We start from the raw sequence: 15,655 nt of genomic DNA, 5'->3' as shown, positions 1-15,655 counted from the left end.
TTGGCCAACATTAAAGAAAGATGTGAAGAATCATATTAGGTGTTGCCGAGAATGTCAGCAAGTTGGAAAACCTGGACATTCTATTAAACCTGCACCTCTCCAACCCATACCTGCTGATGGAGAACCTTTTGCAGATTTAATTATAGATTGTGTAGGTCCACTACCTAAGTCAAAGTCTGGAAATCAGTATTTATTTACAATTATGGATAAAGTAACCAGATATCCTGAAGCGATCCCAATGCGTAGTATCAATACTAAAGCTATTCTCAAAGCTTTAACAAAATTCATTTCTTGTTTTGGCATTCCTAAAACTATACAAAGTGATCAAGGTACTAACTTCACTGCCAAAGCATTTAGGGAAGTATTAACTAGGTTAGGGATAATTCACAACTTATCCACTGCCTATCACCCTCAGTCCCAAGGCGCCTTGGAAAGATTCCACCAAACATTAAAAACAATGATGAGAAGTTTTTGCATGCACTTTCCGACAGATTGGGATGAATCTCTACCATTGTTGCTGTTCTCAGTACGAGAGACGGTGCAAGAGTCTACAGGGTATAGTCCGTTTGAGCTGATCTTTGGGCACAATGTACGAGGTCCTCTTCGGGTGCTCAAAGAAGGATGGATGGGAGAAGACGTAAGCTCAGCACTCTACAACCCGTCTTCAAGGTTGCAGGTGGCACGTGAGTTAGCCACGGCTAACCTAAAAATAGCTCAAAGTAAGATGAAACAGAGGTATGACAAAAGTGCACAATTCCGCTCCTTCCATCCAGGAGACAAGGTGTTGGTGCAGGAACCTATACCTGGCCACACCTTGAAAGCTAGATATACGGGACCTATGCAGATTGTAAGTAGATTATCTGATTTAAATTATGTGGTAGCTCCCATTGATAAGACCTCAAAAACAAAAACTTACCACATTAATCAAATCAAGGCCTTTCATACACCAGATAAAGTCCCAGTAATGACTCTGTCCTCTACCTCTGAGGACGACTCTGACTCTTTGCACTCTATCTCTGAAATTAATACTAAACTTTCAAATTCTGTCCTCCTCAAGGATCCTAGCCCGTTAATGGATGGATTATCTGAAATACAAGCAACAAATTTAACTGAGCTTCTACAGTCATATCCTAATATTTTTTCGGATGTGCCGAAAAAATGTACGTTAGGTTACCATGATGTAGATGTGGGAAAATCTAAACCAATTAAACTCTCCCCCTACAGAGCTAATCCTGAAAAGCAAAGGCTACTTCAGCAGGAAGTAGACTTCTTGTTAGAACATGGTTTAGTGGAGGAGTCATCTAGTCCATGGGCTTCACCGTGCATCCTAGTAAAGAAGGCTGATGGAGGGTTTCGTATGTGCACAGACTACCGTAAAGTGAACGAGGTCACAATTACAGATGCTTACCCTCTTCCTCGTCTGGATGACGTAATTGACTTTGTGGGTAAGGCTACTTTTGTGTCCAAATTAGATCTCCTTAAAGGTTACTATCAGGTACCTTTGACAGATAAGGCGAAGGAAATCTCTGCCTTCGTAATTCCAGGAGGTCATTATCAGTATACAGTTACCCCCTTCGGAATGAAAAATTCCCCCTCTTCATTCCAGAAACTCATCCATCAGGCTATTAAAGGACTTGAAGGCACGGCAGCATACCTAGATGATATTGTTGTGGTGTCTGATACTTGGGATCAACACCTACTTAGACTTAAAGCTCTGTTTGAGACCTTTAAGAATTCCCAATTAACAGTTAATTTGTCTAAATCTTCCTTTGGCCAGGCCACTATCACTTTTCTAGGCCATGAAGTAGGTAGTGGTAATGTTGCACCTAAACTTGCTAAAGTTCTTTCGATTAAAGATTATCCAGTTCCTCATGATAGGAAATCTCTTCAACGTTTCCTAGGCATGATAGGATTTTACAGAAGATTCTGTAAGAATTTCTCAGATATTGTAGCCCCTCTTACCTCTCTTACCAGTCATAAAGTTCCCTTTAATTGGACGTCAGATTGTAACACTGCTTTTAATAAAGCAAAAAGATTATTGTGCTCTGCACCCATTCTCCTGTCTCCAGACTTCTCCAAACCTTTTTCATTACAGGTTGATGCTTGTGAGTCTGGGGTTGGGGCGGTACTATTACAAATCGGGAACAAGGAGTTGCAGCCTGTAGCATACTTTTCAGCTAAGTTCCAGCCACATCAGAGAGCTTACTCTACCATTGAAAAAGAAGCCCTCGCGCTGGTAATGGCTTTGGAGCATTTCGATGTTTATGTGGGCCAGACATCGCAGGTGGTCACAGTCTACAGTGATCACAACCCGTTAGTCTATCTCCAAGCCATGAAGAATCACAACACAAGGCTTATGCGTTGGACGCTCAGGCTGCAGCCCTATAACTTCAAAATTCGTTACATTGCCGGCAAAGAAAATGTGTTGGCAGACTCTTTGTCAAGAGTCTAGTTTATTATTTTATTTAGGTTAGGATGTATTTGTGGTAACCCCTTTCAAGCTCTTTTTTTTTATCCCCTGATGTGGGGGTTTTTTTTAGTGAGGGGATACGGGCTACCGTCCGCTTGTATCTTGGACCTATGTTGGCTTATCTGACTGCTGTCTCACTCTGAGTTTAGGGTTTGGCTTTCAGGCACTAGGAAAGCTGAGCTCTATCTAAGAGTTGGATGGTGGAGAGGATAGGCGGTCCCATTATTTTGTGCCATGGCGGCACGGTTACCACTGGGAGGTGGCAGCCTAATCCTGAGCCTTCTCGGGGGTGGGGGTGTGGCATGCAAAGAGTACGTAACCTTTATTCGGCGCATGGACACACCCTCATTTACAGGCTATCTCCCCCAACCAGCGAACCAGGTTGCTAAGAGTTGATGATGGGGCCCCATCGTTCAACTAGTGACCAGGTTCTAGCCAATAAGAAGGTGGGATTGACAATCGCAGAGGTTATGTGGATACCGCTCTCCTGTCTGCCCTTGTCATTCCCACTCTAGAGCTGGTTGAAGCACGGTCTGCTATCTTGTGGCTTCTATTTCTGCCTTGCTTACCGTGGAGTGCACTATATTTATCACTGTACATAGTGTACATATTGCTGTTATAATTGGTGAAGGATAATATAAGTCTAAACTTTTTCTACTGTGTTTATTTGCTCCCATTACACCTGGGATAACAGGCCATTTGAAATCCTAGGTTGTAATACGTAGCATCACACTGTAAGTGTTCCCTCACCATAACTATCATAAATAATAGCGTAGCATCACACTGTAAGTGTTCCCTCACCGTAACTATCATAAATAATAGCGTAGCATCACACTGTAAGTGTTCCCTCACCGTAACTATCATAAATAATAGCGTAGCATCACACTGTAAGTGTTCCCTCACCATAACTATCATAAATAATAGCGTAGCATCACACTGTAAGTGTTCCCTCACCGTAACTATCATAAATAATAGCGTAGCATCACACTGTAAGTGTTCCCTCACCGTAACTATCATAAATAATAGCGTAGCATCACACTGTAAGTGTTCCCTCACCATAACTATCATAAATAATAGCGTAGCATCACACTGTAAGTGTTCCCTCACCGTAACTATCATAAATAATAGCGTAGCATCACACTGTAAGTGTTCCCTCACCGTAACTATCATAAATAATAGCGTAGCATCACACTGTAAGTGTTCCCTCACAGTAACTATCATAAATAATAGCGTAGCATCACACTGTAAGTGTTCCCTCACCGTAACTATCATAAATAATAGCGTAGCATCACACTGTAAGTGTTCCCTCACCGTAACTATCATAAATAATAGCGTAGCATCACACTGTAAGTGTTCCCTCACAGTAACTATCATAAATAATAGCGTAGCATCACACTGTAAGTGTTCCCTCACCGTAACTATCATAAATAATAGCGTAGCATCACACTGTAAGTGTTCCCTCACCGTAACTATCATAAATAATAGCGTAGCATCACACTGTAAGTGTTCCCTCACCGTAACTATCATAAATAATAGCGTAGCATCACACTGTAAGTGTTCCCTCACCGTAACTATCATAAATAATAGCGTAGCATCACACTGTAAGTGTTCCCTCACCGTAACTATCATAAATAATAGCGTAGCATCACACTGTAAGTGTTCCCTCACCGTAACTATCATAAATAATAGCGTAGCATCACACTGTAAGTGTTCCCTCACCATAACTATCATAAATAATAGCGTAGCATCACACTGTAAGTGTTCCCTCACCGTAACTATCATAAATAATAGCGTAGCATCACACTGTAAGTGTTCCCTCACCGTAACTATCATAAGTAATAGCGTAGCATCACACTGTAAGTGTTCCCTCACCGTAACTATCATAAATAATAGCGTAGCATCACACTGTAAGTGTTCCCTCACCATAGCTATCATAAATAATAGCGTAGCATCACACTGTAAGTGTTCCCTCACCGTAACTATCATAAATAATAGCGTAGCATCACACTGTAAGTGTTCCCTCACCGTAACTATCATAAATAATAGCGTAGCATCACACTGTAAGTGTTCCCTCACCGTAACTATCATAAATAATAGCGTAGCATCACACTGTAAGTGTTCCCTCACCATAACTATCATAAATAATAGCGTAGCATCACACTGTAAGTGTTCCCTCACCGTAACTATCATAAATAATAGCGTAGCATCACACTGTAAGTGTTCCCTCACCGTAACTATCATAAATAATAGCGTAGCATCACACTGTAAGTGTTCCCTCACCGTAACTATCATAAATAATAGCGTAGCATCACACTGTAAGTGTTCCCTCACCGTAACTATCATAAATAATAGCGTAGCATCACACTGTAAGTGTTCCCTCACCGTAACTATCATAAATAATAGCGTAGCATCACACTGTAAGTGCTCCCTCACCGTAACTATCATAAATAATAGCGTAGCATCACACTGTAAGTGTTCCCTCACCGTAACTATCATAAATAATAGCGTAGCATCACACTGTAAGTGTTCCCTCACCGTAACTATCATAAATAATAGCGTAGCATCACACTGTAAGTGTTCCCTCACCGTAACTATCATAAATAATAGCGTAGCATCACACTGTAAGTGTTCCCTCACCGTAACTATCATAAATAATAGCGTAGCATCACACTGTAAGTGTTCCCTCACCGTAACTATCATAAATAATAGCGTAGCATCACACTGTAAGTGTTCCCTCACCGTAACTATCATAAATAATAGCGTAGCATCACACTGTAAGTGTTCCCTCACCGTAACTATCATAAATAATAGCGTAGCATCACACTGTAAGTGTTCCCTCACCGTAACTATCATAAATAATAGCGTAGCATCACACTGTAAGTGTTCCCTCACCGTAACTATCATAAATAATAGCGTAGCATCACACTGTAAGTGTTCCCTCACCGTAACTATCATAAATAATAGCGTAGCATCACACTGTAAGTGTTCCCTCACCGTAACTATCATAAATAATAGCGTAGCATCACACTGTAAGTGTTCCCTCACCTATCATAAATAATAGCGTAGCATCACAGTGTAAGTGTTCCCTCACCATAACTATCATAAATAATAGCGTAGCATCACACTGTAAGTGTTCCCTCACCGTAACTATCATAAATAATAGCGTAGCATCACACTGTAAGTGTTCCCTCACCGTAACTATCATAAATAATAGCGTAGCATCACACTGTAAGTGTTCCCTCACCGTAACTATCATAAATAATAGCGTAGCATCACACTGTAAGTGTTCCCTCACCGTAACTATCATAAATAATAGCGTAGCATCACACTGTAAGTGTTCCCTCACCGTAACTATCATAAATAATAGCGTAGCATCACACTGTAAGTGTTCCCTCACCGTAACTATCATAAATAATAGCGTAGCATCACACTGTAAGTGTTCCCTCACCGTAACTATCATAAATAATAGCGTAGCATCACACTGTAAGTGTTCCCTCACCATAACTATCATAAATAATAGCGTAGCATCACACTGTAAGTGTTCCCTCACCGTAACTATCATAAATAATAGCGTAGCATCACACTGTAAGTGTTCCCTCACCGTAACTATCATAAATAATAGCGTAGCATCACACTGTAAGTGTTCCCTCACCGTAACTATCATAAATAATAGCGTAGCATCACACTGTAAGTGTTCCCTCACCGTAACTATCATAAATAATAGCGTAGCATCACACTGTAAGTGTTCCCTCACCGTAACTATCATAAATAATAGCGTAGCATCACACTGTAAGTGTTCCCTCACCGTAACTATCATAAATAATAGCGTAGCATCACACTGTAAGTGTTCCCTCACCGTAACTATCATAAATAATAGCGTAGCATCACACTGTAAGTGTTCCCTCACCGTAACTATCATAAATAATAGCGTAGCATCACACTGTAAGTGTTCCCTCACCGTAACTATCATAAATAATAGCGTAGCATCACACTGTAAGTGTTCCCTCACCGTAACTATCATAAATAATAGCGTAGCATCACACTGTAAGTGTTCCCTCACCGTAACTATCATAAATAATAGCGTAGCATCACACTGTAAGTGTTCCCTCACCGTAACTATCATAAATAATAGCGTAGCATCACACTGTAAGTGTTCCCTCACCGTAACTATCATAAATAATAGCGTAGCATCACACTGTAAGTGTTCCCTCACCGTAACTATCATAAATAATAGCGTAGCATCACACTGTAATTGTTCCCTCACCGTAACTATCATAAATAATAGCGTAGCATCACACTGTAAGTGTTCCCTCACCGTAACTATCATAAATAATAGCGTAGCATCACACTGTAAGTGCTCCCTCACCGTAACTATCATAAATAATAGCGTAGCATCACACTGTAAGTGTTCCCTCACCGTAACTATCATAAATAATAGCGTAGCATCACACTGTAAGTGTTCCCTCACCGTAACTATCATAAATAATAGCGTAGCATCACACTGTAAGTGTTCCCTCACCGTAACTATCATAAATAATAGCGTAGCATCACACTGTAAGTGTTCCCTCACCGTAACTATCATAAATAATAGCGTAGCATCACACTGTAAGTGTTCCCTCACCGTAACTATCATAAATAATAGCGTAGCATCACACTGTAAGTGTTCCCTCACCGTAACTATCATAAATAATAGCGTAGCATCACACTGTAAGTGTTCCCTCACCGTAACTATCATAAATAATAGCGTAGCATCACACTGTAAGTGTTCCCTCACCGTAACTATCATAAATAATAGCGTAGCATCACACTGTAAGTGTTCCCTCACCGTAACTATCATAAATAATAGCGTAGCATCACACTGTAAGTGTTCCCTCACCGTAACTATCATAAATAATAGCGTAGCATCACACTGTAAGTGTTCCCTCACCGTAACTATCATAAATAATAGCGTAGCATCACACTGTAAGTGTTCCCTCACCGTAACTATCATAAATAATAGCGTAGCATCACACTGTAAGTGTTCCCTCACCGTAACTATCATAAATAATAGCGTAGCATCACACTGTAAGTGTTCCCTCACCGTAACTATCATAAATAATAGCGTAGCATCACACTGTAAGTGTCCCTCACCGTAACTATCATAAATAATAGCGTAGCATCACACTGTAAGTGCTCCCTCACCGTAACTATCATAAATAATAGCGTAGCATCACACTGTAAGTGCTCCCTCACCGTAACTATCATAAATAATAGCGTAGCATCACACTGTAAGTGCTCCCTCACCGTAACTGTCATAAATAATAGCGTAGCATCACACTGTAAGTGTCCCTCACCGTAACTATCATAAATAATAGCGTAGCATCACACTGTAAGTGCTCCCTCACCGTAACTGCGTAGCATCACACTGTAAGTGTTCCTCACCGTAACTTTAATAAATAATAGCGTATCATCACACTGTAAGTGTTCCCTCACCGTAACTATCATAAATAATAGCGTAGCATCACACTGTAAGTGCTCCCTCACCGTAACTATCATAAATAATAGCGTAGCATCACACTGTAAGTGTTCCCTCACCGTAACTATCATAAATAATAGCGTAGCATCACACTGTAAGTGTTCCCTCACCGTAACTATCATAAATAATAGCGTAGCATCACACTGTAAGTGTTCCCTCACCGTAACTATCATAAATAATAGCGTAGCATCACACTGTAAGTGTTCCCTCACCGTAACTATCATAAATAATAGCGTAGCATCACACTGTAAGTGCTCCCTCACCGTAACTATCATAAATAATAGCGTAGCATCACACTGTAAGTGCTCCCTCACCGTAACTATCATAAATAATAGCGTAGCATCACACTGTAAGTGCTCCCTCACCGTAACTATCATAAATAATAGCGTAGCATCACACTGTAAGTGCTCCCTCACCGTAACTATCATAAATAATAGCGTAGCATCACACTGTAAGTGTTCCCTCACCGTAACTATCATAAATAATAGCGTAGCATCACACTGTAAGTGTTCCCTCACCGTAACTATCATAAATAATAGCGTAGCATCACACTGTAAGTGTTCCCTCACCGTAACTATCATAAATAATAGCGTAGCATCACACTGTAAGTGTTCCCTCACCGTAACTATCATAAATAATAGCGTAGCATCACACTGTAAGTGTTCCCTCACCGTAACTATCATAAATAATAGCGTAGCATCACACTGTAAGTGTTCCCTCACCGTAACTATCATAAATAATAGCGTAGCATCACACTGTAAGTGTTCCCTCACCGTAACTATCATAAATAATAGCGTAGCATCACACTGTAAGTGTTCCCTCACCGTAACTATAACTATCATAAATAATAGCGTAGCATCACACTGTAAGTGTTCCCTCACCGTAACTATCATAAATAGTAGCGTAGCATCACACTGTAAGTGTTCCCTCACCGTAACTATCATAAATAGTAGCGTAGCATCACACTGTAAGTGTTCCCTCACCGTAACTATCATAAATAATAGCGTAGCAGCTCAGTATTGATGCTTCCAATTTTACAAAGTGAAAAAATTCTGTTTTTGTCTCTGTGTATCTGCTTCCCCCCCCCTCCAATCCTCTCCATCCCACCCTCTCTCTCTCTCTCTCTCTCTCTCTCTCTCTCTCTCTCTCTCTCTCTCTCTCTCTCTCTCTCTCTCTCTCTCTCTCTCTCTTATACAGGGTCCTACGGGTTAGGTTAACAGTGCCTAACTTTATTTACAAGCTAAGAGCTGTTTCCTACAATAGTGAGCCATCATTTAATCAACTTACGTCACATGTTCCAGACTCGAGCCATCCTGGGAATAAATAATCTCAGACGAAGTGATGTTGTGGAGAAGGGTACAGTCAGAGTGAAGTTGCTGCTGGCTGCCCGTCTTGTGGTGTAATACCTCACTTCTCGCTGTTCTCGGGATGGAGCAAGTGTGATTCTTTAACAATATTGGCCTTGTACACAACGATAAAGCCACCCACATCTCTCCAGAGTTGAAGGCTCTGCTGAAATGACGGATCTGTCCAGGCTGGGTCCAAGCGAGAGATGAGTCGTCTTGCTCTGTTCCTTATTCTGTTAAAAAGTCGCATATGAGCTGACGGAGGGGGGGAGGGGGCAGCCAATTCAAGAAAGTGGAGCAACTCCAAGTGCAAGCGTGCTTGTGTCCCATTCAGAATCTTGCAACCTCTACTGTCAAGCTGATGTGAGATACGTCTAAGTGCTGTAAGCTTCCTGGAATCTTTGTTGGCAAAATTTACAGCTTGGTTCTTCTCTCTCTCTCTCTCTCTCTCTCTCTCTCTCTCTCTCTCTCTCTCTCTCTCTCTCTCTCTCTCTCTCTCTCTCTCTCTCTCTCTCTCTCTCGTTCTCCTTCCCCTCTCTCTCTCTCTGTCTCTTTCGCTCTCTCTCTCTGTCTCTCTCTCTCTCTCTCTCTCTCTCTCTCTCTCTCTCTCTCTCTGTCTCTCTCTCTCTCCTCCTCCCTCCCTCTTTTTTTTTTTTTTTTTTTTTTTTTTACACAGGTTATTGACAGCTATTTACAGGTTAAGGATTCTACTTTATTGGCAAGCTAAGAGCTGTTACCTACATCAGCTCATTTGAAAGCATTTTTATTGTTATGAGACATACAAGTATGGAACAGGATGAAGTTGGAGCCATCTGTGGGCCAGCATTTTCATTTGATCAACTGACGTTATCTCGTTGACATCATTATGCTGTACGAATGTGTTCCATACTCGAGTCATCCTGGGTATGTATGATCTCAGATGGAGTGATGTTCTGGAGAAGGGTACAGCCAGGAGTGAAGTTGCTGCTTTCTGCCCGTCTTGTGGCATAAAAGCTTGTTTCACGCTGTCCTCGAAGTGGATCCAAGTGTGGTATTTTGACAATATTGGCCTTGTACATAACAGTAAGGCCACCCACATCCCTCCTATGTTGAAGGCTCTGCTGAAATGACAGATCTATCCAGGATGGGATCCAGGCGAGAGATGAGACGTCTTGCTCTGTTCTCTACTCTGTCAAGCAGTCGCAGATGAGAGGGGGGCAGGCAAACCAAGAAAGTGGAGCATACTCAAGGTGCGAGCACGTAGCCTCGTACAGGATCTTGCAACCCCTACTGTCAAGCAGATGCGAGATACGGCGAAGTGCTGTAAGCTTCCTGGCTGCCTTGTTTGCAAGATTTACAACATGGTTCTTCATGGTTAGTTTGGAGTCAAATTTCACCCCAAGGATATCATTCTTCTCCAGGTGCCAACATCGTCCCATTCATCCTTACTACTGCACCAGCATTACCATCATGGTGCCTAGAGACGATCATCATTTGCGTTTTCTCAGGTGCAAATGTTACTTGCCATCTATTTCCCCAAGCTGATATAGCTCTCAGCTGGTGATTGATGTAACCTTAGAGCAGCTGGCATTTCTTCTCTTGGATAAGTGAATGTCAGTGTACAGTCGTCTGCATATGCATGTGATTCTGGGATGAGATGAAGAAGGTCGTTGAAGTAGACATTCCATAACAGTGGACCCAGCACACTTCCTTGTGGAACGCTTGCCCCAATAGGATGCCTTGCTGATTCCGTTCCATTGAGGACTACACTTAGAGATCTACCATGAAGGTAATCTGAGGAGACATAGCGTAGAGCCTGCAATTCCCCAGTGCTTGAAGTTTTGCTAAGAGGCCCTGGTGCCACACCCGGTCAAGCGCCAGCAATGTCCAGTGCTACCACACAGCTGACTTTGGATTCATCCAGTGACTGGTGCCACTTAGTGGAAGGAGGTTTAACAACAGATCAGCAGCAGAGTAACCTTTCCTGAAGCCATATTGACGATCACAAAGTAGTGAGTGGTAGTCAAAAAAATCTGTCATTTGTCTTGAGATTATTGTCTCAAGGATCTTACCAGTGATTGACAGGAGGGTGACACATGGTCTGTAGTTGCTGATTTCTGCTCTGCTCTTCTTTTTTGTGAACAGGGACTACATTTGCCTCTTTCCATGGAGAGGGCCATTTGCACTGTACTAGGCAGTGCTGAAAGATGCTGAGTTAGAGGTGCTGCTAGCTGGTCTGCACATCTTCTCAACAATCTTGGGAGGCTCAACTTGTCTGGGCCCTCAGCCTTTCCTGGTCAAGTGATTTGAAAGGAAATGCACCTCCTCCTGCCTTATTGTCACCACTGACAGTTTTGACACAGTTCTTGCAGCTAGCCAAGGAGGGTCCCTTGCTGGATCAGGAACTTGCATTTTGGTAGCAAAGTGTTCAGCAAAGAGGTCCGCCTTCTCTTGACTACTAGTAGAGGTGGTCCCAATCCTGTCGATTTAGAGGTGGAATAAGTTCATCAGGCAGATAACCTTGTCTGTCCTTGACCAGGGACCACCAGGTTTTGGAGCCTACCCTACCTGATGCTAACTTTCTTTTAGTGTCCACCTCCCATTTAGCAATGGCCCACTTTTGAACATCACCCATATGCCTACAGGCTTGCATGTGCAAGTTCCTGTTATAGGTTGTAGGATGTCTCTTATACCTTCGCCATGCTTTGTACTTAGCAGTAGCAGCCTCTCTACAACGAAAGCCAAACCAAGGCTGCTCTGTAGGCTTTGTCACATATTGCCGGTGAGGAATGTGTTCTTGTTGCAGATTAAGGATGTGTCCAGTGAAGGCTTTCACTTGGTTGTCAACATCCCCCTGGAGAAGAGCATTCCAGTCGGTGGTGGCGAGCTCAGAGCAAAGGGCTGGCCAATTACCTCTTTCCCATAGCCAGGTTGTGCGTGTGGACTCCTCACCTCGTTCTGTTGGGATCTTAAGTGTGGTAAAAACAGCCTTGTGGTCAGACGATCCAACGTAGCCGAGGGGTTGACAAGTGACTATGCCTTCTGCCAGATCACTCACTACTGGGTCAAGGGAGGAGCCAGAGATATGAGTAGGGAAATCAACAAAGTTTCTATGTCAAACACTGCAAGAAGGTCATCAAAGTCCCTCTGTATAAGGTGCTGGTTGAGGTCACCAACAATTATAATATGTTGACAGTTGTGTTGTAGCAGAAGGGAGTCAATATTTTCCATTAGGAAGTTGATAGGGTCTGCATGTTGCCACTGAGGTCTGTACATTGCACATGCTAGTACAGAGGTACTAGTGTTTATACAGAGCTTGAAGAACATCATTTCAAGATGTGTAGGGGTGGCAACATCTATGTGCTGGGCATGAACACTTTTAGAGAAGCACACAGCAACACCACCTCCTTGCCCTTGCCTGTCTCTTCTCATCCATGAGGTGTAGCCAGCAATTCTTGCAAAATTTTCTCTCTCTCTCTCTCTCTCTCTCTCTCTCTCTCTCTCTCTCTCTCTCTCTCTCTCTCTCTCTCTCTCTCTCTCTCTCGTTCTCCACAACCAGTTGGCTCAACTTTACAAAGCACTACAGTGTAATCCCTATACACTAGTGTTTGAGGGGGAGTTAAACCATTTGTTTCCTGTACCAACAACGTGTGGAGGAATTTTATAGTGTGATTTGATAGGATATATTCTGCTTCACCGATCCATTCTCCCCGCTTGTTGTTTATCTTATATTTTCATAGTGAATGTACAAACACACTCACCATCCACTCACACACACACACAGGCGGGGCCAGGAGCTAGGTCTCGACCCCTGCAACCACAATTAGGTGATTACACACACACACACACACACACACTCACACACACACACACACACACACACACACACACACATATACGCACACACACACACACACACACACACACACACACACACACACACACACACACACACACACACACACACACACACACACACACACACACACACACACACACACACACACACACACACACACACACACACACAAGGCTTGTGATAAGTAATCTCATCTCAGAAATAAAGTAAGATAAGGCACAACACCGTGACTGGAACAATACACAAATAACCTGCACATAGGAGAATGAAAATTATGACAATGTTTTGGTCTGACCAGGAACATTAACTGGCAACGCTGAAGCATGAAGGGAAGGGAGTAGAACGAGAAGAGGAAGTAGTAGTATATTAGAAACAGTGATAGAAGTAGTGGTAGTAGTAGTAGTAGTAGTAGTAGTAGTAGTAGTAGTAGTAGTAGTAGTAGTAGTAGTAGTAGTAGTAGTAGTAGTAGTAGTAATAGTGGGGGTAGTCTAAGGACAAGAAGGAAAAAAAAAGCACAGCAGAAGAGATAATGGTCACGAAGGTCGGACTAAAATCCAGGACGAAACTCACTGGACAAAACTCACCTAGGCAGAAGAAACGATAGATTAAAAATATATAGGAAAGGAGAATAGGTAAGGGAAGAAATAAAAAAATCAGGTCAAGTCACGAGTATTCTGAATTATTGAGCATTTGACAATGTAATGTGAAAGGAAGCCATCTGCAGGGACAAAGCCACGACTAATGATTCATATTAAGAAAGTTATGTATAAGTGATGCTTCAACAAGACGACTAGAAGAGCAGACACTTCTGGCAGAGGACAAGTTAACCGGATGACTCTGATATCTAACATGACAGAAAAGAGCATTATTAATGTCGGCAAGTCTAACTTCTTTTTTTTTTTTCTGTGTGTGTGTGTGTGTGTGTGTGTGTGCTCTTTAAGTCTGTCAGAAAGAGAGCGACCAGTTTCTCCAAAATATTGGAGATGACAAGAAGAACAAAAAATGGAGAAGACTCCTGAAGTATCAATAGCAGGAGGAGAGGTACGAACCAGATTACTGCGAAGTTTTGGTGACAAGTTTCATGTCAAAGGAACGGATTTCACGGAGTAGAGATTTTGGTAGAGAAGAGTGTTCGTTTAACATATGAGAAGCAGAGTTTATGAAATTGGAAGGGCAGCAGTGGCGAGAGAAATAATTGAATTACGATGAGTGGACATTGCCGAGTCAAGGAACTGAGGGTCACAAATATCGAGTGCATGGAGAAAGCATGGTGAGAAAAGTTGTGAACGTACATGCCACTGTGCATAAGCTTGTGATAAACGGAGAAGCCTGTAACCGAACGACAGATATGTACATGAAGGAAATGAAGCAAAAAGTTGAATTTCCATTCAGCTTTGAACTTGATGGATGGAACAAGATTGTTAAGGGTATCGATAAATCGTTGGAAGAGACTCGAGTCATAGGACCAAAGAGAAGACATTATCTACATAGCTTAGCCAGAGTGAAGGGCGGACACCAGTATTAGGATGTAAAACAGTTTTCAAGTAATCCTTGTAAAGGTTAGCAAGAACTGGGGATGTAGAAGAGCCCATGAAAGAAAGAAAAAGGAGTTGGAGTCCACACAAAGACGAATAAAATCAAGAAAGAAATCAGTAGGTATGGGAAGATGAAGTAACCCTTCATTGTCTATCACTCTAAAAAAAATTGAGAACACCATCTAGTGGGACATTGATGAAGAGGGACTTAAAGTCAAGACTTATCAACGTACAGGTCGGGAGAGAGCGAAGGCGTTCGATGACGTCTTAAGTGTGACGGAGGTGAGCGGGGAAAAAAGTACCAAGAAAGAGTGTGAGGGTTTTAGCCTGCTAAGAGACAAGAAATAAGAGACAGAAATCTTTACAGGAAATGATAGGACGTAGAGAAATATCACATTTACAAGTGCTAGAAAGACCATAAGGTAGAGAGAGACAGATAACATGAAAAAGTTGAAAAAGACCAAAGTCAGGAGGACAGAGATCAGAGAGAGTCCGAAATTTATGGCAGTAATTTCTCTTGATGCGATCAAAAGTTGGAGATGAGAGGAATGTAGATGCGTGAATCTGAGGGGAAGTGTTCAGTTTCTCCCAGGTAATCCTCGCGATCACGGACACTCATCGAATTGCCTTGCTAGAAGGAACGTTAACAATATTAATTAGATTTATGAGAAGAAATGGCAAGTTGATAGCGACGATAAAAACGGCAGTTTTTGAGAGCATGTTATCAAGGGCAGGAACGAGAGCACCATGAAAACTGGACAGGTCTGGAAAATTCCGAGAGTGAGACTAGCGAAAGGAATCAAAGGAACCAAAGGAGCCAGTCGAAACAGATATTTATCAGAGTCTGGCTATTTAAGTACCGTGATGCAGAGTGCTCAGGTTCCAATCTTGAGAGACAATGCTAGAAAATCATTTCGCTCGTTTGCATTCTAAACTTTCTTTTCGATGCTC

Source organism: Cherax quadricarinatus, chromosome 35 (assembly GCF_038502225.1).
Source record: "Cherax quadricarinatus isolate ZL_2023a chromosome 35, ASM3850222v1, whole genome shotgun sequence".
NCBI lineage: Eukaryota > Metazoa > Arthropoda > Malacostraca > Decapoda > Parastacidae > Cherax > Cherax quadricarinatus.
The sequence above is the reverse complement of the archived record's forward strand: the minus strand, read 5'-3'. Positions refer to the sequence as shown.